The sequence below is a fragment of the Triturus cristatus genome, chromosome 1_2, assembly GCF_964204655.1.
Source record: "Triturus cristatus chromosome 1_2, aTriCri1.1, whole genome shotgun sequence".
In the NCBI taxonomy this organism is placed as follows: Eukaryota; Metazoa; Chordata; class Amphibia; order Caudata; family Salamandridae; genus Triturus; species Triturus cristatus.
This window is the reverse complement of record NC_140580.1, coordinates 268559689-268584699: the sequence shown is the minus strand read 5'-3', so window position 1 is coordinate 268584699 and position 25011 is coordinate 268559689. Positions and strand designations below refer to the sequence as shown.

The 25011-nt window shown below is 50.9% G+C and overlaps 1 long non-coding RNA gene across 1 annotated transcript in view; it reads left to right on the top strand.

Moving 5' to 3' along the window:
* The window catches only part of LOC146867145 (uncharacterized), a 1035764-nt gene that overhangs the window by 628085 nt on the left and 382668 nt on the right, over positions 1-25011 (top strand). The window lies entirely within an intron of this gene.

The window sequence follows — 25011 nt, the reverse complement described above, 5'->3', positions numbered from 1 at the left end:
AAGTCATAACCCAAAACAGAGAAGAGTTTTCTGGAAACAGGTGGCAACAACATACTTCTTTATCAAATAGCGGTGACAAACAGACTGGAAAAGCAGAAAGAGATCCTCTTAACCCCTTCAGTGCCCCGCCCTTTCCCCGCCCTGTGCCGGGCGTTACATTAGCGGGCGGGGTTCATGACGAAATAGTCTCGTCATGGGCACAGCGCAACCGTGCTCCATGACGAGACTATCTCGTCATGGGCACTGAAGAGGTTAACATCCTCCAGTGGGGGGAATTTCCACCAGAACTTTCAATGAGGAGAAAATACACAGTCCATGACCCAATTATAGTATTCATTATCATGTAATATTTGATTACAGGAAACCTTTAAACATGCTTTGTATTCCCGGCACCAGTTCTGCCCCTCTAGCTGTGTAACAGAACAGTATGTATATTTTTAAAGCGTACTTTCAGCAGAGGATATATTAACACTTATAACACAATTTATTTTGTACCCCTACTCAGTGATACTCATGTTATTGACTTGAGAAAGATGGAAGATATAATGGATCTGCTAAGATTCAAACCTGAGAACACGTGGTCATATAGCAATGCCTGTAGTGCATGCATTAGTCAACTGAGACATGAGTTTGGCACATCCAGGTCTATCAGGTTCTTGAGATATATAGACTTCTGATGGGACTTTAGCCATTCTGAACACTTTGAAGTTTTAGACAACTTGGTGACACAAATATAGGTACAGTGCAAAAACTGGTGGCTAGATTTTGTTCAAATCTGATAAAACTGTAAATTTATTGCATCATTGTGGCATATTTTCTAAAATCCTAGTTTGACATATTTTTCTAAAAGGTATTAATTGTGAAATCTAGAACAGTACATTATAATACAAGCTGTATTGAAGTCCTGCCGATTCTACTTCTTATATGATGTCTTACTTTGCCAATTAATAATTTATGTGATAGTGAATTAAAAAATAATCTAATATTATATAAAGGGAATTTCACTGAGTTTTAAAGTGCTCCCACTTTACAGTGGGGAAAGAGGATTGTCAGTTAGCTTAACGTCAGTCTATAACTTCAATTTAGCTTTTTCTAGAAACATTTGCTGGTTTATGAAAAACGTTTTTCATTATTGTTTCTTAACAACCTCATTGATGAAAGTAGTGTGAACATGACTGAAATCATACCTTAAAATTACTTTGTTTTAAATACAATATGTAACCCCACAAGGGTACCAGATCACTTCTCTTCTAACGAGTTAAAGGGGTGTGAGGATCGCACTTTTACAAGAAACAATAGCAAGTTTCATATGTTAATTTATTAAGGTTAGGGTGTTACATATGAGATGGACCAATTTAAATTTTATTCTGGCTTCCTTGGGAAGCCAGTGAAATTCATATAACCATGGTGTGACGTGATTTTCTTTACTACACCAGGGATGAGCTGAGTGATTTCGAGAATTACTGTTCTTGACTAAGCCAATATGGTGTGAAGGAGGCGAGCAATGTTTGAATTACCAAACTTGATGCAGGATATTATTAAAGAAGGACAACTGAGCAAAAGTCATCAGGTGGACAAAATACTTTTTTTTCAGCAGGAAGTAGACTGATTCCATGATTGCACCTGTGGTGAGGTGAGTGTCTGAGAAGTCCTGGGGATATTGCATGTGAAAGGTCATTAGGCAATTGGAACATGTGTGCCTGTACCTTGGCCTTTTGGTGCTTTTAGGATCTCAGAGGCAGACTGAGGTCTACAATTTGGAAGGTTTCTCAAAGGTGGGCATGCTTGGTTGAGGCATAGGCCTTTCCATGATCCCAATATATGTCACCTAACTTTTGATAGTGTAAAGTATGTCATGGGGTTTCTTTGGGGTATTTCCTTAGAGATGTACAAATTGTAAAACCATCCACCTAACCGGTGTCAGCTAAAGAAGATGTCCATTGTTGTGGGGTTTTCAATTGGCCTCTGATTAGATGATGGATCATGTGCATTTCCATGTAATAGTTTGTCAAAGCCTTTGTTGTGGGTGTTTGTGACCCATCTATTTCTTATTTCTGACTGACTGATTGAGATTCCTGACTTAGTTGGGCAAACCATTTTCTCAACAATTGCCTCGCAGGCCCATCACTGTGCAAATTGTGCCATTATGCAGCTTCCCCTAGTGATGAACCCATAAAAATCAATTAAGTCAATTCATAATATCTTTAACGACTCCAGTAGGTCTTCTGAAAACTGTAGTAATTCGAACAATACAAATATAATTGTGAAGATGAAACCAGAATCTCTGGACAAAGATAGGTTGGGATAGACATTTTTTTTTTAAATGTCTCTTTATTTTGCATTTTTCATTATAACCACATTATCATATAAACACCACCAACAACACAGCAGCAAGTCCATGTATAAAAGGCGAAACAGAGGAGGCGAAACACTTTAGTACAGAAAAGCATATCCTCGTACCCACACCTAAACTGTAGTACATTCCTATCTGTTGACTACATGGCCCGGGACGTGCCATGGTTTGTATCTGTTGAAAGGTCCATCAAGGGATATGTAAAATGGTCCATCAGACCCAGCCCATGGTAGCTTATCCAGAACCCCCATACATTATGAAATCTTTCGGGGCAGCCCCTGATAATATATGTGACTTTTTCTCCAACCATACACAGATCCATCCCTCTCTTCCATTCTTGAACAGTTGGGGCTTTGGCCGACCCCCATCGCCTCGCCATATCCCGCTTAGCAACAGCTAGTCCCAAAGCACTAAAGAGAAGTCAGGACCGTGGAACATCTACTTCGTTTGGGATACCCAATATCACATATTTGGGTTCTGCCAAAAGCTTAACCTCTAGGATGGCAATAAGTTGCTTTAAAATCTCATTCCAGTACACTCAGATGTAGGGGCACCCTATATTGTGTGCATGAAGTCACTTAAAGCGTTTTGACATCAAAGGCATGTTGGAGTCTAAGTTCTACCCATCGTATGGAATCTATCGCTGTCATAGTATACCTAATGTAGGATTTTGTACGGGATTAAGAGTAGCCGGGACTTAAGTTCCACCTATTTGAGGTGTGTTGCGTTTCAATAGTAACGGGCGTGACACGGGATCGCTGTAAAGCAGGTTTTATTTTGTGGAGCACTCGTCTCCTACGTGTTTCCAGTTTGTAGATATAAACAGAAGGGGAAAATAGTCTGTCTCTTCCTCGTTATCCACGTCTCCTTGTGACTCCGCCTTCGATCACCGGGTGTTCTTCCACAGTGCTCCAGGGGTCGTATGGCAGATTGGTCATACTCGGGAGCCCCAAAAAGGAAGACGAAAGAAGGGGTAAGTATCCCTGTTACGCACTGTGTTTGTAGGGAAAGGGAGTGAGGGAACCACCCAAACCAAAAAGAAATCCGTGGCACACGTCAAACGGAGAGGAGTGAGGGTGTTGGGTTGGGGTTCACTATATACAACGGCCGGTAAGGAGCTGGCGCCTCTATCCTTCAGGCCTCTCCCGCCTCCCTACCCAGCCTGCGAATCGCTCTTGTACCTGTGTTAGCCACGCTCCTCCTGGAGTGTGGCTGGGCGAAGCATGTTCCCGGTGGCCTCCTGTCTCTCCCGCCGTCTCCTGGCTCGCCTCCGTTCCTCCTCGGCTGGATGTTGTTTTCGCGCTATTCCACTCTCTTTCTCACTCTCTGCTCTTCGTTACTCCGCTCTCTCCTCGTTCTTCCCGTCCTCCGGTGTTGACACACACCGTATTCCGGATCCCGTCTCCTCTTGTTGGTCCGCAGGCTAGGACGTCATCACTGGGGGTGGAGTCCTTTGATACCAGGTCCCAGTTAAAGGTATCAAGGCTAATTTCTGTGGTGTCTGGAGGAGAAGGATAGTTCCCTTCATCCTGTTGTGAAAAAAGAAGAGGCGAAATGACGTCTTTTACCTCCCACCAGTCATTTGGTTGTTCCATCCTTTCCCTGGGTACACCCGCCCCGTGACAGGGTGCATAAGCTCCACCTCCCAATCAATGTCCTCCAGTTCTCCTACATCCCGCTCCCAGCGCTCACTGTGGTTGCCCAGATTATCAAACATATTATTGTTCAGAGTTTTGTAAGTGAAGGACACAGCCCCCCGATTGAGTTCCTCTTTTAGCAGTCTCCCTTCTAATGGAATATAGTTCAGTATCTCAGTGCCCGTCAGCCTCTCTTGAAGAACTGGGACTTGTGTAGATTGTATTCATTACAAAAGGTTGCCAGAAGTTGAAGCTCCCCCTCCTCCCAGGACGTTTTGAATAGTGGAGATTCCAATCAAATTCCATGCCTCAAATCCTTGTAATTGACCTATCTCACAGCCCCACACCCCTGCCACATAGGTGTTGACGTAGTCATTTTACAGGTTCATCCAGTAGTTCTTGTTGCCCGCTTCCACACCTAGGGTCATATGGGTTGCCGGGGAGAAGGCTTTGGATACCATTACTTCTGTGGAAAAATTGTGGGTGAGAACGTGGTCCTGAAGTATCCCTTTCCAGCCTGTATGTGGGGTGGCCCTGTGGTGCATGTACCCAATCGTAGATGGAGATCAAGTGCGCCGCCTAGTATTAGGCCTCTATATCGGGGATGGCTATCCCACCATTGTAAAGGTTTCGCTGTAAAGTCTTATGCGCAATCCTTGGATGTCCACCCTGCCATAGGAGATATCTTACATCTTCATTAATGCCAGTGAATGTAGCCCTTGGGAGAGCGAAATATGTGCTCTGAAGTGCATACAATAATTGCGGTAAGGTAATCATTTTGAAAAGAGTTGCCTGCCCTAGTAGCGATAGGGTAAGCTCTTTCCATTGTTTCTTGTCCTTCTGGAAGTTGGACACTACAATTCCAAGGTTGTGGTGATGGCATACTTCTTTATGGGCTGTCATGAATATCCAAGGTATTTAAAACCCTCAGGTGTTGCCTTCAGGTTTCCAGGCAAGGAAGGCCAATTCTGTATAAGTCCTGGGGAGTATATGGTGGATTTGTCTTAGTTAATCTTGTATCCCGAATGTCGCCCACATTCTTTTAGCATGTGGAACAGGGTAGGAATAGTCTTTAAATGTTCAGTGATATATAAAATGATGTCATACAGGGAAATATTGTCCTTTACATCATCATTGGCAGTGGTTAGGAAGCCTAAGATGTCAGGTGTATTCGGATATGGCGTGTCAGGGATTTCACTGTAATTGCAAAGAGGAAGGGGGAAGAGGGAACATCTTGCCAGGTCCCTTGTCCAATAGGAAATTCTGAGGACAGCAACCCATTAACTTTGGCTGCTGCTTATGGCGCGTGGTAGAATACTGATATCAATTCCTAAATTTAGGCCCAAATCCGAATTTAATATGTTTACAGTCTAAAAATGGCAATTGTACTGCGTCGAACGCTTTCTCATCATCTAGGGACATCCAATTGTGGGTCTATTTAGCCGGGTAACACGACCTGGCATAAATCCTGACTGGTCATTGTGAATGAGAGGCATAATGACCTGCAGTCAGTATTGTGTCACCCAGTGGCGGCTGGTGACATTTGAAAGTGGTGAAGCATAAAATGATTGTAGTACTGCACTGCAGTGAGCAAGCGAGTCCAAAGTACTTATGGGGGTTCGGTGGGGTTCTCCCCCCGAGAAAAGTTTGAAAAAATAGAGGGCAAATGGTGCATTTTCAAGCAAATTGGGCATGTCTTCTAGCAGCTACAGATGCACCATCCACGAAAGATTTAGCCGATTACTCCCTTGAGGTTTGTAAGGGACGCCATCACACACAGGCACACACGTATTTGTACATAAATGACGATCTCCTAATCTGAACGCCACACACAAGCACACACTGCACAGAAACCACTACAATTTAAATGTAATTTTATGAATATAATGTTGTTCTTCAGTGTTCATTAGAATTAGAGTATTACAACTTCAAAAAAATTTAATAAACCGAGGTGTAATCCGAGTTTCATCATACCAAAAAATATAATAACACTGTATAACAAAAGTGCAATTTTAATTGTATTTAAAGTGCAACACCGCACTGTGAAGTTCTGACCAAAGCATCAGTGTCAGACTGCCTATGTTGGTGTGGGTCTCACAAGTTTTAAACTGGGCGAGTTTAAAGTTAGTTTTACCTGACCGAGTGAGTCTCCAACGCCCCTTGTTTTAAAGTAAGTGGCCCCCCCGACCTCCACTCCCGCCGACCATTGGGGCAAGTCGTCCAGTACTTCTAAAATAGACACCCTGGTCCCTGGAGATACTTATCTTTTGCAAGATATTATGCATCACTGTGGCGTAAAATAGTCAACCTGGCTTTGCTTAGAATGAATACCACACTTCTTGACATGCACGTTCGATCTGCATACTAATCGGGGAGACCGGAGGGGGGCTGGCGCTTGAGATGGGGGGGTTTCCACAGATGGATCAGCTTGTCACGAGTGCGAGAGATTTACACAACACAAAAGCGTGTGCCTGCAGGCGCGTGGACAAACAACCTCACCTCTAATAATATCGTGCGCGTGACATATTCATACAGTCAGGCTGACTGGAGTGTAAACTGCACAGGTTTACTGATGCAATTATAAACCAGACATGCAAAATTACTACTGATATTAGTAGTACTACAAATAATTATATTAGGTGGATGTCTGTTTATGACCGGGCAATACTAATACCAGTCGCGGCCGGCAGGACGGGCGGGGGGGAGAATCTCGCGGGGGACGGTAATTAAAATTAAAAAACGTACCTTCCTCAGCTCAACTTTTCTACACTCCGGATCACGCGCTGCCGCCTCAGCTACTGCTGCTGCTCCCAGCAGCGTTTGACGTAGGCAGCCTCCCTCCCCTCCCCTCTGCCAATCACAACGCTGCAATGGCAGTGTAGTGATTGGTGCGGTGCAGGCGCACAGCGCCCCAGCTGGGCGCCTATTTTCTCTATGTAGACTGCATGCAGCCTAAATAGAGAAAAGGGAGAGTGCGCATGACTGCTTTGGTCGGCCCCAGGCTGACCAAAGCAGTCAGGGCCCACAACATTGGGCCAGCCACTCCCCCCACCCTCAAGCAGGACCGCCCACCCACCCGCCCACATCCAGGCACTTCTGCTTTCTTGCAGTGCGAGAAGCAGAAACATAAAATGGTAGTTTACTGCGAGAAAGAAGTGGGGCGATTGTGAGAAGTTCGCCTGATATATGCTGTCCCCTAATTATAGTGGGCACCTTGTATCAGTCCAAACAACCCCTTATGGTAAATAGGTTAAAGACAACCTTTATTGAAAGCTATCCTAGTGGTAGCTATGGAGAGCAGCCTTCAGGCTAAGTCTTGAAGGAATGTAAAGCAGCTTGTTTTACCAGTCTATAATCTCTTGAATGACCAAATAAAAGGACAACCACACCAGGTATATATTTAAAATAAATGTATTTAAGATAAAACACACCTCTCTAGTCTCTTTATGAGACTGGAGTTCGAAGTACTTAATTTACAAGTTAGCAATCAACAGTAATAGCACAAATACACTTTTGGGCCCTAGGGGCGTACCAAACCATACACCAATAAAGTGGTATAAGAACCACGATTGAACTAGACCCAAGGCCTAGAGCCTGTAGAATCGCTGGGACCCCAAGGAACCACCCAAGGTAGTGACACAGGGGACCCACGGGGGCCGTGTGCAGTGTGTAAACACAACCGCAGGTTCCCGTTAGCTTCTATGGGCAATGTCACAGTTGGAAATTTAAAGATTAGGGACACTTAGAATCGAGTTAGGACCAAACCCTTTTGGAGTTAGGAAGTTCTAGGGCTAACACCTACGGGAGCTCCGGAGTACTTGTGTTACCTCACCCAGGAAAGCCGGGTGCATAGGTGTCTTTTGGCGTCAGGTCGCGTCGTCGATTTCAATGGAAGCTGTTGAAGAAGTGCTGCTGCCGTGAAGAGGAGAAGTGTCCGAAGAGATCCAAGCCTGGATCTAGGATGGAAGGAACCTGAAAGCAGAGAGGAGAGAGTCTGGGTCACTTGTCAGTGACCGAGGGTGGGATGGACCAATGCCCACAGATGTCGGGTGCTTCAGGTGAGTTGATGGGTGTCTTGACTCTTCAGCCACGAGGTCCAGGAGGTGCCGATGACAACCAGGAGCTGGATTCCAGCTGTCCCACAAAGTCTGTTGAGTGCTGCGGTGTTGGCGACCAGATTGGACCCAACAAGCCTTGGCAACGGCAAGTCACTGGAAATCAGAGAAAGGATTGCAGTGCAGACCAGCAAGGTCTGGGGTCTCACTCAGCAAGGGTAAGTCGGGGCACATCTGGAGCAACCAGGAAAGCCCAATCAGAAGAGGAGTTGCCTTTGTGGGGACCTACTAGCCAACGGGCTAGCGATCGGGAAGGAGCCTTGAGCGGTCGCACTTGAAACTGGCCCACGGGTCACTCGTGGAGTGGAGGCCAGCAATCTTCGGTGCAGGAGGTGCTCAAGGCTGGGGCTACTCGGAGCCCAAAGCACAACTTTGAGGAAGACCAGGAAGATAGTGTTGCTGTAAAAGTTCACGGTATCCAGGGGTCACGGTTCCACGTGACTCACGATAGCCACGGGCCTCAGCTTTGCTGTGGACTCAGGGTAGCCTCGGGAAGTCTGAAAATCCCCCTCTGGTGATGCAAAGACTTCGGCGTCCGGCGGGAGCTTCAGCGATGCAGACCAGTCAGTTGCTTCTTTGGTGCCTGCCAACCAGGGAAGTCACTCCTTGACCCCAAGGGAGATTTCTTCAGTCTTCTAGTCAAAGTAGAACGTCGAAGGTCCAGGATATATGTTGCAGAGTTTCGTCCAGGGTAATCTAAAGTTGCAAGGACTGGGTTCCCATACTTATACTAAGTTTGGGGGTTGGACATACTCTAGGGACCCACCTATGGGAGGGTTTGGAAAGAGGGGTGGTTACACCCATTTCCTTTGTCCAGTTTCGCGCCAGAGCAGGGGCAGGTAGCCCCTGCAACCGGTTTGAACTGGACTATGCATAGGGACACCAAGTGTGCCCCAGTGCAGAACTTCAAAGCACCAGAGAGTGCTCCCGCCCAGCCCCAATACACATCTGCCTGTCTGGGGAGGTGGTTACACCTCCCTGGGACAGGAAACCTATTGTCCAGGCCTCCCCTGCCGGAGTTTCGGTCAGCAGCAGGAGGCCAGACTGTGGCAGAGGCATCCATTTTGTGATGCCAGGGGTGTAGAAAGTCCTAACGGGTTAGACCAGTGTGAACATGTCTCTCTCTCTAGAAGGGTGGAATGCTCCCCCTCCGGCAGAACTGGCGGGGGGGGGGGGGTAGTATTCCAAAGCGTTTGACACCAAACACGACATGTTTCCGTGCAGCCATCCCAAAGTTAGCATTTACCGCGAGGTTATAATGCACTTAAGAGTATATGGTCAGGCTGCACCACGAACAGCATCAGAGGTGGTACTCCGAACGCATAAGAGGGGCTCTGCTCGTGCAGGGGCACCCTCTCAATTAAAAACCAAGCACTGTGCCTTTAGGATTGTTAAGGCCTACCATAGGAGTGACTTACAGTTTATAACTAGTTTAGAACTAAACAGAACATAGGTTTTATATGTGTGTGCAATGGTAGTGATATAGGTAGCCTGTACCTCTGTAAGGGGTGCAAGCACACCCTTACCCAGGCTGCTGTAGCAGCCCTGTGGTGCCATTTTGGAGTGCTTCCCAGGGGTGGCATAATGCATGCTTCAGACCCTGGTAGGCCTCTGAGGTACCTATGCCCTAGGTACATAGTATACCATATACTCTGGGCTTATAAGGCACTTCAGAATCCAATTAGATATGTACCTAATGTACATGGAAACCATTTTAGAGAGGAAGCAGCTAGGATGGGGTCCTTTTTATGGATTTTATTTATGACATGGCTGTTCACGCTAATTAGCTTTTCTACTAAATTTTAATCTGTTATTTTTAATGTATTGTTAAACTTACATATTCTTGTTTTTAATGTATTGTGCTTTTATAATTTAACATTTTTAAATCGAATAAAGCGTTTTTTTACTTTGACTTCTTGAAAAAGGTTTAACAAATGGGGACCCAAGATATCTAAGTAGCATTTATAGAATTCAGAATTCAGCAGGAATGCTGTTGGGCCCCAGGGATTTGCCCGTCTTTAGTTTGGAGACTGCTGCCTGTATCCCTGCTGCCTGCATCTCTGCAAGTGTAAAGTATTCTTCCAGTGCTTCCACAGCTTCCACCCCCAATACTGGGGATGGAATGTCGGCCATATATTGAGTTATTGTAGTTGGATCATGTAGGGGGCAGGCATTGTAGAGCGACCTATAGTAGTTAGCGAATGCCTGGACGACCTGGGAGTCAATGGTGTAGGCTGTTCCCTCACTGTCCCTCATACTGCGTACCCGACTGGCTCCCATTTTTTTTTTGCTAATCCATGCGAGGAGTTTCCAGGCCTTATCCTGACCTCATACAGCTAGTGCAGCATCGACAACCTCTGTTTTCTAACATTGTATTGTGCCAAGTCTCGGTACTCTGTTCAAAGGGCATCTAGCTGACTAAGAATCAAGGGGTCTGGTGGGGCAACGGACCGATCCTCTAGACAGAGGATTTGTCCTTTTAGGTGCTCTCTTTTGGAGATCAGGTTTTGAGCCCTATCTCTCAGAATGTTTTTATAGGCTTCCCACAGTATAGCTTGTGAGGTAACTGAGTCCTTGTTTTCAACAAAAAAAGAGTTCAGTATCTGCTCTAAGACCTCGGTCTACATCCTGGTCCCACAGGTCCCATGCATTTAGTTTCCACCCTGTGGTTGGAGGCATTGATTTTGTTCCCAGTTTAATGAGGAGAGGGGAGTGATCGGACTAGCCCCATGCCAGAAAGTCTGCTCGGGCCACCTCCCTTACCTCTCCGTCGGGTACAAATACATAGTCCAATCAGGAGTATACCTCATGTGCCCCTGAAAAATAGGAGTATTGTCAGTCGTGTGGGTATTTACATCTCCATAGGTCTGACAGCCCCAGTGAATCAATGAATCGGGCCAATGAGTTGGTCTGTGGGAGCACTTCATGTGTCTCAAAGCGATCCAGTGGTATTTGCATTACATTATTAAAATACCTATATAGGACATGAAGGGAGGAGGGTGTCTCCAAAAGGATGTCAACCACCTTAGCCAGTGTGGGTGCGTGCAACCGGGGAGGGGCATAGATGCAGATCAAAGTAATCATCTCCATATGCCCCTGACACCCACATATCTACCCTGTGAGCCTTTCCATCTGTGGGCCACTGTAAAGGTAGGGGAGAGACTTCTTGATCAATATTGCCATCCCCCTGGATCCCAAAGTGTATCCTGCGTGAGTCAAATTCATATTTTCTCGCCATCCTAGAAAATGACACTGGGTGCCCTGCAAGTGTGTCTCCTGTAGCATAACTATGTTGGGTTGTATGCACTTAATGTGTGTCACCAACCCATGCATGATTTTGTTTCCCGGCCCACTGGCATTCCATGTTAACACTGGAAGACCTGAGTTTTTAGGGGTGGTAGTGACTGTCATGGTGCACTTGTGAATTTGTGCCTGCTTGTGCCCAGATGCCTCACATCGCCCATGTATCGCAGCATTTGCAGGTGGCAAAAACAACTATAATTAACCCAAACAAAAGAACTGTGAAATTCTCCACCCCGCAACATTGTATAACAACTGTGTGCAAGAAAATAAGGTGAGGTCTGTCGCCCAACACCGATTAACACCTAGATCTCGAAAACTATATCATTCAGTTAACAAGGAGATGGCAAAAGAAAAAAAGGAAAAAAGGAAAAAAAACAGGACAAAGATGTGTGAAAAGATAAATGAACATACTCTGAATTCAGCTATGCTCTCCCAGGCGTGCTGTGGGCCACTGCCATCTGTCCACTACTCCAGTCCCTGGTTCTTAGTTACCACCTCAAGGGCTCTGTTGCCCTGGATCCAGGGATTAAATCTGTGACTGCTGTCCCTGACCAGTTACAACTTGCTCTAGAGCCACTATTTCCACTGGAAGGGGATGCACGTTTTCTGATTCTGAGGATAGTTCCTCCTCTCCAGATCCCGATGGGGAGGTCTTTGACAGGACGAGTCCCCTGGGTTTCTGTGGCGTTTGTCTGCGGTCTCCCTCCGTGTCTGAGGACAATCCAGCTCCGCGTCCTGGCCCCTTTGTCGGGTATGGGGCTCCCCTACCAATTTGCACTTATGGCCAGTCCCTTCTCCATCACCTTTGCTGACTGTCCTTGGGTCTGTTGCCCGTTTTTCAGGATGTCTGCTGACGAATCCTGTATCTGGCCATGGTAGAATTTGTGGCAGTTAACTAGCTGTTAGACAACACCGTGTGATTCGCTACTACCAGTTTTATGTTCAGCTCCATATCTTATGTTGGAACTACAATTCAAAAACAACCTCTGAGTCAAAAAATAGCATTTAAGTCCTGAGGAAGTTTGTTATAAGCACAGAACACGTGCTATTTATTTTGTAGGAAAATTAACCATTGTACTTCTACATTTTAATGGACTGATTAAATAAACGTACGAAACTCAAAAAGAAATTATGTCTGTTACAAATTGTTGGATGACTATGAGCTTATGAACTAAAACATGTTTAAAACAAAAAATAGTGTGCCCCTCATGTTATAAACAGTGGTCCCTTGTTGTCACAAGCATCAGTATCTTCATGCATTTTGTGTATCAAAGGTCTTAGACAGTATAGTCTCCAATGGTCAGCCCTAAGCTATAGCCATACATCAAAGGCCCAGCATGGTGACATGCATTAATGTTCCCTACTGTAAGAGGCATGAATGGACCCAGGAGGAAGTAATAAGGGTTAATGCTGACAGGCTAGACTCTAAAGCTGCTCCCTTGGGTGCTGTGCAAAGCACTCACGGCTCACCCGAAGCTACAAATGCATGTCTCAAGGAGGAGGTGAGCCAGGCAAAGCAACAGCACATTTATGGCCAGGGTGCTGGTGACACACCACACCTCAATGTCTACCTTTGTCTAACTTTGATGGGACCCAAACCTCTCCCCCCCACACCCCCACACACAAGAATTAACATTTCTTTCCATGGCATGTTCCAAATGGTCTCTCCTCAGCATAGCACTCTGGTGGCAGTCAGCGAGAGAGGGCACCACTGAAGTTGCTATTGAGTGAACTCGGTCCCCTGAAAGAAAGGCTTTGGTACAGAGCCACGGCAAGAATAATAATGTTCAAGGGATGCAGTAATGATCGAAAGCAGAGGAGGGGCTTGGTCAAGATGGCGACGGGAGCGGACGCTGCCTAAAGAAGCTCCGCGCCCGACTGTGACAAAATCCTGCATGATCCTGCCCGTCCGAGGACCCGCATGCCATAAACGCCCCTAATTGTTGCTGGGGAGCTGTGGCCGGGTGCTGAGGGGTCCCGATCGCTGCGGACAGCTCTGGAATGATGCTGCGTATGCGGCTTTGGTGTACACACTAGGCCGCTGTTGTGGTGAGGAACGTTCCTGTGAGGGCTTGGCACCAGAGGTCGGAGCCTTCCTGTAGTCGAATGCGGTCCTATCCCCCTTGGCATTCCTGAGGACCGTGATCGGAGGGCTGGCGGGGGACCCGGCACCTGATTATAGCTGGAGAGGTGAGCCCGGGGGTTGACTAGAGGCGGGCTTCGGCACGGTCGGGGCCTCCCTCGTGGCAGTGGAGCCTGCATAATAGCCCGCGCTGGTGTAGTGCGGACACCGCCCAAGAAGCGATTTTCAAGCCGGGGAATGGGGCGACCCTGAGGGATACCTCAAGAACTTCCGGCCCATCTCCCTGCTCCCATTCCCGGCAAAAGTGACAGAGAAGATTGTCAATAAACAGCTAACCCGCTACCTCGAAGACAACAACATCCTGGACCCTTCCCAATTCGCAGCAACCACAGCACCGAGACCGCCCTCATCGCCGCCACTGACGACATCAGGATCCTGATGGACAAAGGAGAAACAGCCGCCCTCATCCTCCTGGACCTATCAGCAGCCTTTGACACAGTCTGCCACCACACCCTATCATCACGCCTCCATGACGCCGGTATTCAAGGGAAGGCCCTGGCCTGGACCACATCCTTCCTCTCCGGCAGAACCCAGAGCGTCCGCCTCCCACTCTTCCGCTCGAAATCCACCGAGATCATCTGCGGCATCCCACAGGGATCCTCCCTCAGCCCGACGCTGTTTAATATCTACATGGCACCGCTCGCCCACGTCGCACGTCAACATAACCTCAACATCATCTCCTATGCCGACGACACCCAGCTGATCATATCCCTCACTGAAGACCCCCACACCGCCAAAGCCAACCTCCACAGAGGAATGAAGGCCGTTGCCGACTGGATGAAGGACAGCAGACTGAAGCTGAACTCAGACAAGACGGAGGTCCTCATTCTCGGACCAACCCCTTCAGCCTGGGACGACTCTTGGTGGCCCACATCGCTAGGCACAGCCCCGGAACCCACAGACCACGCACGCAACCTGGGGGTCATCCTCGACTCCACCCTCTCCATGACCAGGCAAGACAACGCCGTCTCCGCGTCCTGCTTCAACACCCTCCGCAGGATCTTCAAATGGATCCCTCCCGACACAAGGAAAACCGTCACCCAGGCCCTCATCCCTAGCAGACTCGACTACGGGAACGCCCTCTACTCAGGAACAACAACCAAGCTCCTGAGACGACTACAACGAATCCAGAACGCCTCGGCATGACTGATCCTCGACGTCCCCCGACGCAGCCACATCACACCCCACCTGAGAGGCCTGCACTGGCTCCCAGTCAACAAGAGGATCACCTTCAAACTCCTCATCCACGCACACAAAGCCCTACACAACACTGGACCTACATACCTCAACAACCGACTCAGCTTCCACACCCCCACCCGAAGCCTCCACTCAGCCAACCTCGCCCTCGCCACAGTCCCTCGTATCCGGAAAACCACCGGCGGCGGCAGATCCTTCTCCTACCTCGCCGCCAAGACCTGGAACGCTCTCCCCACCAGCCTACGACAGACTCAGGACCTGCTGGCCTTCAGGAGACTCCTAAAGACCTGGCTCTTCGATCAGTAGCGGCCCCCCCTTCCCCCCCCAGCGCCTTGAGACCCTCACGGGTATGTAGCGCACTTTACAAATGCATTGATTGATTGATTGATTGAGGGATCGTTAAGGCCTTTCCTGGCAGTCTTGGGGCATATTGGTGTAGAGCAGATCCGGCGCATGGACGCCTCTGCTGACTGCTGCAGGCCGTGGATGGGCACCATACACCCAAAGTGAGGTCCGTGGATTAGGGCCTGCCTGCTCCCGCTTGCCCATCCCCCCACCGGAGGGCGCGCGGGATCTGGATTGAGGTGCTGGCACCCCGGGCGGGGATTGTGTGGGATCCTGGCCCTGCGCCTGATTGCACCGCCTTTCGCTGGAGCGCTATAAACGTGAACGATACCAGGACCTGAGGTGGCACTCTAACCAGGCGACACGAGGGATCAGAGGTCATGTATCTAGTCCTGCATGGAGGTGAGGTAGTGCCACTAGGGGGGTAAAAGGCTGGATGTGCTTGACAGACAGAGAAGGACAGCGTGGAGGAACTCGAATGCTGGACCCCTGCATGGGTCACGGATGAGCCCATGAGAGGGACACAGGTGGCGCATGTAAGTCATTACTGGGCTCTGAGGACATTGTCTGCCCCACAGTGCCTCTTTATTAGTAGTCAAAGTGACTGCCTGCCACTGCTGGGACGTGCAGGCGGGTCTCCTTCATTCTGGGTGCAAAGTCATTTGGCACAACAGCTTGGGGCTTCCACACGTGCCCGACAGGTGAGGCGACCTGCACGCTGTGTACTGGTGGAGGGGTGCCGGAGCTGGGGACTGGTTGTCACGCCAAGCTGCATATCTAGCAATGGGCAAGGATCGTTTGCCTAGGGCTGCCCAGCAAACGAAGATGGACCTCAACGACCGACTCAGCTTCTACACCCCCACCCGCAGCCTCTGCTCTGTCAACCTCGCCCTTGCCACAGTCCCACGCATCGGAAAAACCACCACCGGCGGCAGATCCTTCTCCAACCTCGCCGCCAAGACCTGGAACACTCTCCCCACCAACCTACGACAGACCCAGGACCTGCTTGCCTTCAGAAGACTTCTAAAGACCTGGCTCTTTGATCAGTAGCAGCCCCCCCCCCCCCCCCCCCCCCCCCAGCGCCTTGAGACCCTCACGGGTATGTAGCGCGTTTTACAAATGTTATGATTGATTGATTGATTGACCAGTTTACAGCTCATGGTGTGCCCTCAAAGACTGTTGGGATGCCCGGGATGTCGACGGGGGGAGGCGCGACTCAACCTGAGCCCACAGGATCTGAAATCTTGCTGCTATCGAATCCTCCAGCATAAAGGTGCAGGCTAAAATAGATGCGATCGCTCAGGATGTGGGACTGTTGAGGGCGGATCTCCGCACGGTTGCAGAGCAGTCACGGGCCATGGAGCAAACGGTTAGTGAGTTGCCGGAGGAGGTCATGGCCCTGAAGGTGACACTTACTGAGCTCTCATAAAAAACGATATCCTTGAAGCGCCGGGCGGAGGATGCGGAAGGAAGATCCCGGAGATGTAACCTGCGCTTTGTTGGTTTCCCGGTGAGAGCCGAGGGGAGAGATCCGAAACTCTTCCTAGAAAAATGGATTAGGGAGGCGCTGCGCACAGCTGAGCTCTCCTCCATCTTCATCATAGAGCGTGCACACCGGGCGCTCACTGTGCCTCCGCCGCCGGAGGCTTCGCCCAGGACTCTCATCACCAGGATCCTCAACTATAGAGATAGGGACAGTATCCTTAGGGTGGCGCGGCAGGAGGGGGATCTATCATTCGAAAACCAGAAAATTCGCATTTTCCCGGATTACACCTGCATGGTTCAGCAGCAGAGGGCATCCTTCCTTGGAGTAAAGCGAAAACTGCGAGCTATGAATCTTCAGTACATGCTTCTCTACCCAGCAAAGTTGAAAGTTCTTCATGCTGATCGCACACACTTTTTACAACGCCGGAGGAGGTATGGGATTGGTTGGAGAGCCATGGTGAAGGAAGGGTGCTGCAAGGGGGTCGAGTGGTGGCAAGATCCTCGGTGATCCCTCAGGGTGAAACTGGCAGAAGCCACGCTGGAAAATCCAGAAAAAGCTCCAGGTCAACACAGAGGGTGGTGGTGCAGCGGGATGGATCATTGGAACTGGAGGGGGCTGACTCAGTGGCGAGGGTAGGGGATCCCCTAGGATAGACCTGGAAACGCAACGGGCTGAACAAGATGCTGCCAGAGCTCTGGTCGAGGTGGTGACAGCCACAGGTTTGGATACAAGCATGGGCGAGGTCGTTGAAGACACTCTGCAGCAAACGGATCCTGCATGAACACTTGAACAGTGGACATAGTGGAGAACGGAATAACCCAGATACGGATATTGTTGAAACGCACTTGGTGCCTTCATCCCCTTTGGGATGTGTGGGTTTGGAATATGTGGGGGTCGTTTTCTTCCTTTTCCTCCCTACTTTTTCCTCTCCTCATACATGTGGGGGTACATCGGATGGTCAATGTAAATGGTGCGGGTGGGCGCCGTCTCTTGCCCCCCTCTCTGTGTTCTCTCTTTTCTCTTATTCTCCTCTCTCCTTACTACTGTATCCCTTTCATTCTCTTAATTCCTCATTTTTCGTTCTATCTCCTTCCCTAGGGGGAGATATTGTTTGACTGGGGATGTAAAATATCGGGATGAGTGTTTAAGGTGTGCATGGGAGTGATTGTAGATTGGGCTAGGGGTGGCTCGGCTGACGGATGCTCCGGTTATCTGGGCTGGGCACACCCCTTTTGTCCCGATAGTGGGGATAACAGAAGTGTCTGTGGGTACTGGTTGTGTTGATGTGAGTGGCATGATGCCTGAATGGAGTGTGTGTGTGTGTGTGTGTTTCTGTTATTTTTTGCATTTGTTATTGTGCAGATGGAACTTGGGTTGTTGTTCTTAAAGTGTATAATTTGGGTCGGGGCTGATGTTTGGGGACTATATGGGAATGCAGGTTGGTTTAAAACAGTGTCTACCCGGAGGAGGAGCCTAGCGCGCATCCAAGATGGTCGCGTGAGCACAGGGCTCCCCGGACCCTCTCTGCTCCTCGGAATCTATCCTGAGAATATCCTGACGTGGCTTATGGAATCTGGGAGATAAAGACCAGCTGAGCATATATCTCTTTTCAAAACTCAAATCGGACCTGGGAATCCTGAGTTGTCGCCGTCGGAACTTTTGGGACCCACCCGACGGAGGTGACCGGGGTGAAGGTGACCCGAGGGGCCGGGCTGCAATTGAACAACAGCGGCTTCAGCGCGGTGCCAGTTGCCGATCCACCACTTTCGGTTTCGGTTTTGCACTTCAGGAGACCGGCAGGGGGGTGCGCTCGGGGTGGCGAGGTGCTTCCTGGGCCTCTGAATGAGGTTTTCTTTCACCTGCTACTAGAGTGCCTATCGCCTCGGACCCCCTCTACCGACATTTTGTGGTCTTCTTGCTGGTGCCCTTACACCTCTTGATTGGGTGTCCCCTTGAGTGACCGTGTTCACATGGGGGGCAAAGGGGGTCCCGAGGGCCGCAAGACCAAGGCTTCCCTCCGCGGGGGAGCAGTCCAGAGCAATAACATGGACCGATACACCCAGGGCAGGGGGCCCTCTGGCGCTGCTGGCCCCCCCTCGGATACTGCGGAGGGAGGCGCGACCGTCTCTACGGAACTATCCCTGCAGGACATTATGGGCGCCATTGAGGGCATTAGGGAAACCATCGCGACGCAATATGAGGCCCTGGCCCGTAAGATTGACACTGTCGCGATTGATGTCACCCTGATCCGGGCCGACCTCTCCAAAACTAACGAGAGGGTCCAGGCTCTCGACACACGGACCTCCACCCTCGGTGCGGAGGTGTCGGATCTGCGGGCCGCGCTTGGAGACATCAGGGTGGTCAACGATCATATGGCCCGGCGGCTTGAGGACTTCGAGGGACGGGCCCGACGCAACAACATCCGCGTCATAGGTGTACCGGAGTCCTCTGACGGCCGCCCGGTTGACCTCGTGGTCGAGGAACTTATCCTGAAACAGTTGTCCCCGGCTGGCCTAAGTAAGTTCTTTGCCGTGGAGCGGGCCCATCGAGTTCCGGGCGGTCGGCCACGGCCGGGGGCCCCCCCGAGGCCTATCGTGGCCAAACTGTTCTACTACAGGGACCGCGACGCTATTCTGCAGGCCTCACGGACCCACGGCCCGGTTCGTCATGAGAACTCGACCATCAATTTTTATCCGGACTTCACGCAACTGGTCCAGAAACAACGGATGGGATTCCAAGGAGTGAAGCGTCGTCTCCGCGAGCTGGGCCTAAAGTATTCGATGCTCTACCCTGCAAAACTCCGAGTGGAACATGGGGATCGGACAGCCTTTTTTGACTCTCCCGTGGCTGCAAGTGACTGGCTGGACTCTCTGCCGGACGGAGGTGGCCGTCCCGGACCCTCTGCGGGCACCGCGGGTGACGGGTCCCCTTTAGAATGACTTTTGGTCCTTGATTTTGCCGTTTTGCACTGTACAGTCGGGTCTTATTTCACTTGCATATTGTGTTTAACCAGGACCAGTGAGGGGGGCGGGCGGGGACGGGTCCCTTACCTCCTCTGGGGTCTTTTCGTAGAATGGGGTTAGAGGGGCGACAGGCACACTGCAAGTTGGGGGGGTTTTTTGGCCCGCAGGGGTGCAGGGTGGGGGGAGTTGGTCCTGGGGTGGGGTTGGGGGGGAGGTGGGGTTGTTTTGCTGTGTGTTTTTTGTTTACAGGGCGAGGTACTGATTTTTGTCCACATTTGGGAACTGTGCTGCAGGCTGGGGGACCCTTGATCTATTGGGGGGGATGGGGGGGGACGGGTTGAGGCTTATGTCATGGAACGTCAATGGGTTGGGGGACCGTATCAAGCGGGGTGTAGTACTGCAATATTTGCGTCGTTTGACTCCTGATGTGGTGTTTCTCCAGGAGACGCATCTGGTTGGTAATGTTTGTCATGCAATGAACAGGGGGGGATACCACCTCGTGGCCCATTCTGGCTTCACAACTGGTTCCAGGGGGGTGGGCATTCTCCTGCGAACCTCACTTCCGGTGGAGATCACTAAGATAGTCTCGGATGACAGAGGGCGCTATGTGTGCTTGATTGGGAGGTGGGAGGGGCAGCCCCTTGCCCTGGTTTCAGTTTACGTCCCCCCGGGCCTCCAGAACTCCACCTTCACTGACTTGGGTCGAATGCTGCTTGACCTTCCGGACAGCCTCCTGCTCATGGGCGGGGACTTTAATTCTGTGGTTTCGGGTGAACTGGATCGTCACCCACCAAGGACCCTCCCCGCTGCCCAGGCATGGCTGGGTGGGATGCTGGATACCTTCGGCCTGGTGGATAGTTGGAGATTAATGCATCCGACCCAATGTCAATTCACCTTTCACTCGGGGGCGCATGGGAGTCTCTCTAGGTTAGACTACTTCCTTATGCCCGCGGCGCAGACTGGTCGGATTCGTGAGGTCAGGCACCTGGCGCGGGGTATCTCCGACCATTCTCCGCTGTGGCTTCTTTTCGACACCGGGCCGCGGTCTGCAGGGCGGATCGCTCCCATTAACCCATGGTACCTGCGAGACCCTACGACTCGTGACAGCCTGGTCAAGGCTATGGACCAATACTTCCTGGATAACGAGGGGTCGGTGTCGTCTGCAATGTCCCTGTGGGAAGCCTTTAAAACCGTGATCCGCGGACACGCCCTTTCCCAGATAGTGGTGGCTAAGAGGGTCAAGAGTGAGGCAGTGGTGAGGCTGGAGACTGACATAGTGGGGCTGGAGTCGGCCTTGGAGGCGAATGTCACTCCGGACGGGCTCCATGCCCTCAGCCTGAAACAGTTTGAGTATAGGTCCCTGGTCACTGACGCGGCCAAAACTATGTATAGGGAGCAGCAGGGGACAAGGCGGGAAAGTTGATCGCGTGGCTGGACAGGAAGGAGAGAGTGAATCGTGTGGTCCCGGAGTTGCGTGCTGCGGATGGTGTGTGTGTGACGGAGCCTGACGAGATTGTGGAATGTTTTGCCGACCACCTCCGGGCTGTGTACTCCCCAGTGACTGACAGGGATGAGGACGACTCTCGCCTTCTTTTGAGGGATATCGCCTTGCCCGGCCTGTCCGTTGAAGACCGTGAGCGGCTGGACGCCCCCTTGTCGGCGGATGAAATAGCGACCGCGATCCGCTCCCTTCGCTCGGGCAAGGCTATGGGTCCCAACGGTCTGCCCATTGAGCTATATAAATTGCGCCCTGACAAGCTTGCGCCCTTCCTCAGTCGCATGTTCCGTGAGTCTCTGGCGGCGGGTTCCCTCCCGGCCGACCAGCGTTTGGCCACGATAGTCGTTATCCCCAAGGAGGACAAGCCGCGAGACCGCTGTACTTCTTACCGGCCTATTTCACTGCTAAATGCGGAGCCTAAGGTCCTGGCGAAAGTCCTTGCCAATCGTCTGTTGAGCGTCGTGTGCGATCTTATTCATCCGGACCAATGCGGATTCATCCCGCATCGTAACACCGCTCTTAACTTGCGGCGTCTTCACGGCGCCCTTGCCAGGGCGGAGCTCCTCTCCGAACCGGCCGTGCTGGTTTCTTTGGATGCCACGATGGCTTTTGACACCATCGAGTGGCCATTCCTCTGGGCTGTCTTGGCTAAGTTTGGCTTTGGGGAAGGATTTATTGGCTGGGTGAAGCTTCTTTACACGGGACCCATGGCTCAGGTGGTGGTGAATGGGCGGGTCTCTCGGCCCTTTGCCCTCGGCAGGGGCACGAGGCAGGGATGCCCTTTGTCCCCTTTGCTCTTTGCTCTCGCCCTGGAGCCACTCGCGGCTTGGCTCCGCTGGGAGCCCTCGCTTAGAGGGATCCGGTGGGCCCCGGGCTTTGAGGATCGGGTTTCGCTGTATGCGGACGATATTCTCCTATATCTCACCTCACCGCGGCAGTCGCTCAACGTCCTCTTTGACGTTTTGACTTCCTTTGGGAATAATTCGGGCCTCACGATCAATTGGTCTAAATCCTGCGTCTATCCGATCTCCGGTGGTCCTCCTCTCCTGCCGCCTCGGCTTCCGATCCAGGTATCTCTGAGCGGCTTTAAGTACCTGGGGATATACGTTTCGCTGGACCCGGTGGCTCGCTATGAGCAGAATCTCCTGCGTCCGCTTCGGCGATTGCGAGAGGACACGGCCCGGTGGTGCAGGCTGCCCCTGTCCCCGCTGGGTCGGGCCGCGCTGTTCAAAATGATGTCCCTTCCCAGGTTCCTCTATGCACTCCAGAATTCCTTCGACGTCATCCCAGTGGCCTACTTTCGGGAGGTGGAGAGCCTGCAGAGGAGATTGGTGTGGGACGGGCGGGCGCGTATTGCTCTTGCTAAGCTTACTCTCCCCTGGTACGACGGGGGCATCGCGCTTCCCGACATTCGCAGGTATTATTGGGCCGCGCAGCTTTCGGCCATCAACCATGCCACGTATGCGCCTGGCCTGAATCCGGCGTATGAGATGGACAAGTTCCTGCTTCCCGGCGGGGACTATAACAGGGCGCTTTACTCCCGCTCGGCTGGCCGGACCCTTACGGGTCCTACTAAGATTGCGGTGCGGACCTGGAGGGCTGCCACTGCGGCCACGGGCTGGAGTGAGCGACTGACATGTGCTACTCCTTTGTTTGCCTCCGATCGCCTGGGGAGCCTCTGGACTACGAAGGGGTTTGACCAGTGGGATACGATTGGTATCAGCAAAGTGGGAGACCTGTGGCATAAGGGCGCGGTTAAGACTTCGCGGCTCTTCAGGCCGAATATGAGCTTACGGACAGGGAGTTCTTCCGCTATGCCCAAGTTCGACACGCCCTGCTTTCAGTCTTTGGAGAGGGGACCAAGATCCCGGTTTCTTCGCCCCTCGAGGACCGCATACTTGACGGACATGTCCCTGACAGTACTATTTCTTTAATTTATAAGAAACTGATTAATCATCGGGCTGTATGTTCAGGGAGAAGACTGTGTATGTTGCCCGTGGTAAGCCGGGGGCATGGGGCAGAATCTGGGGGCAATGGAATGCATATCGCGGGGGTATCTGTACGCCCCCCTTGGTGGACACCGATATCGCCATGTCCCCCTGACCCTTGACGGTTCCGGGCACCTTTTGGAATGACTACATATGGACGTTCGTTTCCCTTGGCCCCCCCCCCCCCGTCCCCAGCCTCCCGGTACTCCTTCCTTTCGCGTGCTGCTTAATGGTCTGAACTGGAGTTCCCCGGAGGAAGCCTGACCTGCACTGTTTGTCTTTATGCCTCGCCTTTTGTTTTTCTTTTAGTTTTTTGTGTTTGTTGGACTTAAGTCTCCTGTTCCTTTAGAACTATCCGGAGTCACTACGGGGCCGAGCCCCGGGAACCGACTGCAGCTTTGATAAATGTATATTTTATTCTGTACTTAGCGGCCGGCCCTGGTGGTTGTAGGCCCGTGCTTGTAATCGAATTATTGTTCAATAAAAACTTTAAAAAAAAAAAAAAAAAAAAAAAACAGTGTCTACCCGAGGTGTTGGAGGTTTCTAATGTTCAAGTTATGGGGGTGTGTGGCAGCGACGGCGGCGGGATGCAGGATGGTGGCAAACAGGTTGAAACTGGTTATTATTGTTGGTCATGGGGCACTATAAAATTATAACATGGAATGTGAGAGGGCTAAACTCTTTTGTAAAGCATTATCGAGTGCAGACATATTTACAGCGGCAGGGCACACAGGTGGCTATGCTACAGGAGACTCACCTACTAGACACTGAAATACAGAGACTCCATAAAAAATGGAGGGGACAATTGTTCGCATCCACGTTCTCTTCCTATGCCCGGGGGGGGGTAGCTATATGGATAGCCCCGCTGGTCCCATTTAAACTACCCTGCTATGAAGCTGATGTGTGGGTAGATACGTAATAGTGCATGGCGAAATGGATGGTGTGGAGGTGTGTCTAGTGAATGTTTATGCCCCCAACCTGGATGACGCAGATTTCTTTGGTGATCTAGAGAATCGGTCACTACCATACCTTGAGATACCAGTGGTGTAAGCGGGCGACTTCAATTGTGTACTAGATGGTACCCTGGACAGGCACCCTCCCAAACACCACACTAAGCCGAATATGTTGGCAGCCCTGAGAGGGGTGATGGACAGGCTCCAGTGTGTGGCCATATGGTGCGAAAAGCACCCTGAAGAACGGCAACACACATGTTATACGCCGGTCCGCGAAGTCCATAGTAGGCGCGACAGGTTTTTGTTCTCCCATGAGTTGTGTGGTAGTGTGGGTGGGGTCACGGTACTGGGCCACTTTCTGTCAGACCATGCCCCAGTGCTGTTAGGGAACCTGAGAGGATTAGGCCGAGAGTCCCAGTTCGGCGCTTGCAATCACATGCGCTCAAAGATCAAGTATTCAGAGAAGAACTTGGAAAAACCATATTAGATTATTTTGATGAGACTGGTCGACTACCAACCACAACGAGAAGTAATGAGTGGGATACGTTCAAAGTGGTCACTAGGGGGGACTGCCTGTCCAGGGTGGGGGGCACCAGAAAGTGATTAGAGACATAGCTGAGTGGGGTGGAAGACGCACTGGCTAGGTTACAACGCGAGGGGCGCGTGATGGATCAACCTTCAGATGCCTTCTTACAGGCACAGCGCGTGGTGGGGGAGACCTGGGATAGACTGGGTTGCTTGACTCATAGGGAATGCCAGCAGTGGCTGCATAGAGAAGGGGACCAGTCGGGTAGGCTGCTTGTGTGGTTATTAAAGCATGAACACCCACCCTGATGATTCATATACTGCATCCGAGGGGGGTTCAGCTAATACACCAGTCTGTGTCAATGCAGTTTTATTCGCTCACCTGGCTGACACATACCAAGGGATCATGGGTGACGAGAACTCAGACGGGGTTGACTTCCTTCGAGGGGTTCCACTGCTGTGGCTTTCGGATGAACAGGGGGAGGAACTGGAGGCGGCACTCTGG